This window comes from Pistacia vera, unplaced genomic scaffold (assembly GCF_008641045.1).
Source record: "Pistacia vera cultivar Batoury unplaced genomic scaffold, PisVer_v2 Contig105, whole genome shotgun sequence".
NCBI classification, from domain to species: Eukaryota; Viridiplantae; Streptophyta; class Magnoliopsida; order Sapindales; family Anacardiaceae; genus Pistacia; species Pistacia vera.
Window position 1 is genome coordinate 44,287 of NW_022195082.1, and position 4,992 is coordinate 49,278.

Here is a 4,992-nt window from a genome sequence, read left to right on the forward strand (position 1 = left end):
TTCAATCTTCCATCACTTGCATTTTATCAAATTAAAAGAGGAATGTGAAAGATCTGTATTACATACATTAATTGAATGCATGTGAATCATCCCTATTTTATCAACACCAATAAGCAGCAAATACGGGGACCAATTAACGACATCCTAAATGGCAATCATATAATGATTCTCAACAATCTTTAAACATAAAAACCCGATTAAAAAAAAAAAAAAGAACAATAACAAAATGTTCTATTATAATCAATATTTGACATATTTTCTTGTGAAACAATAATCGTTTACAATTTCTTAAAATACAAAAATTCGATAATAAAATAAAAACAATATAATAAATAAACCCGCACAACGTGCGGGCGTGTCATCCAGTATATATATAATTCCAAGGCATAGGTTATATGATAGCCATTTTGAAGCTTGAGATTTCATTTATTTTGACACGTAGGAAGGTTGTTGGAGGCGTGACATTATGTAATTGGGGCATCCAAAGGTAATTCCTTTATTTTGACATGATGAAATATTATTGGAAATGTGACGTTATGTAACTGGGTCATCCAAAGGTCTAATTAAAAACATGATTATTGTTGGACACGTGACATTATGTAATAAGGCATTCAAAGGCCTAATTAAAAATTTATTAATTTTGACATAAACTTGGACATGTGACATCACGTAATTGGGCCATCAAAGGTCTAATTAAATACTTGATTAATTTTCACATAAACACCAACTCTTCACATTTACATTTACATTAACATTAATTTCGCATAAACACGGACTCTTGACATATTAACATAATTCTGAAGCCTACTCTTATCATTTAAATTCCATGTAAGATGTGTGATATGGACATATATTAATTACTGCATTTGTATTACAAAGGTTTAATAAAAAATACAATAATTAATTACTAAATTAATATTTCAAAGTTCTAATTAAAAAAAAAAAAATTAAAAAATTCATCCAAAAAAAGGTGTTTAAACCATCACATTCGCTTAAATTAAAACGCTTCCCCGAATCTTTCATTTCTTTTCTTGTTACATATCTCAACCTCAGAAATGACCTCCTCGCAATTCTCAAGCCTTCCATCTTCTTCTCCAAGTAAAAAGAATTGAAAATTATTTATTCACAAAGAACAAACTGGCGGAGGACATTGCGTGTGGTGCTAGTGAGAATCACGTGGGCAATGGGGATGATAATCATAGCGAAGTTTTCAATATCAGCTTAAAGGTACCATTTTTTTTCACTGAATCTTTAACTAAATTCTGTCCCAGCTTCACCATCTTTCGTGTTTATGGTTTTCGCAACTGGGCTTGCTGAGAAATGTTAATTTGGGATCGTGTATAGTGTTCTTTCTTTAGATCTTGCAAACATTTGGTTGAAATTTCTTTTATTAGTTTTCTGTGTGATTTTGTTGGTCATCCGTGTTGTAACAAAGATTTTTGGAAATTGAATTTCTTGGAGATCATTTAGGGGAAGTGAAGCAGAAGAATGCATTAGGAGATGGAAGGGGCAGGAGGGTTCTTCAAGATATTGGAAATTTAGTAACCGAACAAGCCCCACAAGGAAAGGTAGGATCTCTCTTTTTGGCTCCTAATTTTGTTAATTCATAATTTCATACTCATAATTGCTACTTTTAATGGAAGACAAAGACAGGCAAAACAGAAACAGCACTCAGTGAGTCAGTATCCGCCGCCTCTCCTCTTTGTCTCTCCATCACTCAAAAAACAGAACAACTCGCCCCTTGCAACTAACTTCAATCCAAGATCTGAATTTCGTGCTGTAATAGGTATATTTTAAAGTTAGGTTAATTCTCTTCTTTAAATCTTTGTTTTGTATTCGATTTGGCACTTTAAAGCTTTATTTGTAGCAACTTTAAGGTGTTTTGTAAGTGGGTTTTATTTTTATTTATCTGCTTTTTATTTTATTTTTACTTTTTTTTCCTGTAATGATAGGAGATACTAGAAAAAGGAAATGAACTTCAATTGGGTTTCTTTTAACGAACCAGTAGTTTTTAATTTGATATTTAGATGTGAACATTGGTTTGAGATGCTTAATTTTATCATCAGATCTCACAAACTTCATATGATGTTAATGATGGTTGAATTTATGTTTGCAGTAATTTGGGTGTGAGAGTTTACATAAACCTGCTTGCAGAAGTTCTGGTTAAAGAAGGAAAGAAAGAATGAGTCAACCTAAAATTAAATGCTGCGTCGGTAAATTTGAGGTGGGAAGAACAATTGGTGAGGGTACATTTGCAAAAGTGAAGTTTGCAAGAAATTCTGAGACTGGGGAACCTGTGACTCTTAATATCCTTGATGAAGAGAAAGTTCTCAAGCACAAGATGGTTGAACAGGTCTCTAAATTACTCTCTGGATGGTTACTGTTTCAACTATCTTCATAGCAATTTATTTCATGTTTTGTCAAGTTATTAATATGCTCTATGCATAATTTTGCAGATCAACCAGGATATTTCCACAATGAAGTTGATAAAGCATCCCAACGTCGTTCAATTATATGAGGTACCCACCCTTTATCACGTGTTTGGTCTGGTTGTTGCTCTTTTAATTTTATCAAGTCCTGATTAGAACCTTATAGAAAATCAGTTGAGTTATGAATTTCATTTGCAAAGAGTTTGGTTAATAATTTTGTTTGTTTTCAGGTGATTGGAAGCAAGACAAAGATTATAGGTATATTTTACAGTATGCCAAATATACCATAACTTTGTGGGTGCTTGACTGGCTACAGTTGAAGCCTGTGTTGTGTGGCTGATATGAATCATTCCTGCCATTATTGTTTTATATTCTCCTGAATATGCCTATGCAATCCTTTAACATGCTCAGAATCAAGTTTTATTTTTTCTTAACTGATATCCCATGATTTTCCAGGGGGCACAGAGTTTTGAGCTTATTTGAAGGTTGAGGTGGGTTAGTTTTTGGCTTGTTTTCATTTAGAGTCATGGCAGTTTGCTGTGATCTTGAAGTGGATGTCAATGGGGAAGAGACTTTGAAAAAGGTAATTTTTTTTTTCCTTTTGGTAGTAGAATTCCATGGCTGTTAAATTCTCATGTTCATGTAATTTGTTTTTCTGTTATTTTTCCATTCAATTTTTACATTAACCATGAATTTGTAACCTGTACCCTCCACCATTAAATTTGTACCTACATTGCAGCGAGGTGGGGCAAGGGTTTCATCCACTGACTTCTGTTCTTTTCCTCTGGCTACTATTGTCATCACAATTTTCGCGAGGTGATAGACAAGGCGTTTTTCGTGTCTTTTCTTCCATTTAGTGCTGTTGTTATGAGGCTTAGATGTTCATACCTCTTCATTTGCTCTATTCAGATCTTTTGAGAAGGACTAAAAGTTGCTTTTATTTCACATAAATTTTACCCTTCTTTGCTGGTATAGTAAATTCATTTTGTTTAATTACCATTCCACAATTTATTGTCCATAATGACCTGTCTTCTTTTTTTGCAGTTGTTATTGTTCATTCCTTCTTCATTTTTCCTTTCTTTGTTTCGTCTAATTCAATGAGTGCATTCTTTTATATCAAAATTTAAGTTCATTAGTTTCTTTATGCATTACAATGATCTAACAGTCTTAAATTTGAGCATGATTTTCATTACCTCAAAAAGGATACTAAATTGATGAATTTCTTGGGTTTTGTGATTGTTGATTTATTATTTATGCCAAGAGTGGATTGTGACTTGATTTCTAGATTATGCAGCTCACGTTCTCTGTCAAAAAAAGCAAATGAAGCTGACTTAGTGGAGCAGTGGAATGACTCAAGTGATGCTACACTAGCAGCAAGAACATGTTGGAGAGATTGAGATCTGCTCACGCTGTCTTTTAGCTGTAAGTGTAACAGTATCTTATCGTTTCATTGAGATTTTCTCTTTTGTTTTGCAAATATGATTACCTTCTTTGACAATATGCACATTGATACACAAATAAAATCTGATGTCAAAAAACAAAAGGAATTCATACATTTGTTGATCAAAGAGGTGGAATCAGCAAGCTTTTCAGAGATATCTGATGTGGAGACATTTGTTAGATGGCAAGATGGGGAGTTATCGTCCTTGATTGATGAAAGGGCAGTGTTGAAGCACTTCCCACAATGGCCAGAACAAAAAGTAGGTGCTTTAAGAGAAGCTGCTTTCATCATTTGAGGACAACCACAAAGAGTCTTTGGCTTAGGCAACAAGAAGGTTGCAAGCATTGCAAGACAGGGGAGCATGTATAAGCTGAATTACTAAAACGTAGTGATGAAATTTGATAGTATAAATTAATATTATTGCATGAATAAATATGAAACTTGCAAGTTGGCGCAAATTGTTAACAACACAGAAAGAACGAGAGAAAGTAGCAGTAAAAGATACAGGGATTTTCAGATCCCATGGGAATGGATGTTTGATACAGGACTCATTGGCTAGGTCCATTAACGAATGTTTGCAACAACTGTTACTTCAAGGAGTTGGATTTGCCAATAAAGTACACCAGGTAAACTCAAACTCCCTACATGTTAAATCCTTTCATTCTCATCATGTCTTTTACCAACAGTCAGAATGTTCAGTTTGCAGGTGGGTTTGACACAAAGATCATAAATGCATTTGAAGAGCTAAAGAAAGTGTTTGAATTTTCTAATGCTCTCCTTGCATTTAGGTTTTGGGGATTTCGAATGTTGAATTAGTAGGTCATCAATCTTAGATGATTTGTATAGACATCCACTACCATTGTACCAAACATTATATACCGAGTTACAGCAATAAAAAGTTTGACATGTCTTAGCTTCAAAAGCCAATATGAGAATATGTTTGTTAAATTTCAAATATGTTCATCAAAAAGGAAATCCTATGAAGACCAATTAAATTTATGAATCTATAATGAGTTGGAGGAGCGGATTCAATTAATATCGTGGGGTATTGTAATAGTATGAAGTTGAAATCAAAGAATAATGTGTAATGTAACAGAATAAAGATATGATCAAACCTAAAAG

General features: G+C 33.4%; 1 long non-coding RNA gene across 14 annotated transcripts; it reads left to right on the forward strand.

Annotated features, from left to right (window-relative positions):
* Positions 1-1,022: 1,022 nt before the first annotated feature.
* LOC116128057 lies at positions 1,023-4,790 on the forward strand. 14 transcript variants are annotated; one of them, XR_004127685.1, is made up of 11 exons: positions 1,023-1,227; positions 1,471-1,568; positions 1,644-1,786; positions 2,117-2,353; positions 2,457-2,687; positions 2,886-3,012; positions 3,169-3,245; positions 3,339-3,398; positions 3,715-3,851; positions 3,974-4,496; positions 4,570-4,790. It is a non-coding gene; the product is annotated as an uncharacterized LOC116128057 (long non-coding RNA). The 14 variants fall into 14 exon arrangements; XR_004127688.1 differs by having other exon boundaries at positions 3,724-3,851; XR_004127691.1 differs by having other exon boundaries at positions 2,457-2,549; positions 2,660-2,687; positions 3,169-3,398.
* The last annotated feature ends 202 nt before the right edge of the window (positions 4,791-4,992 follow it).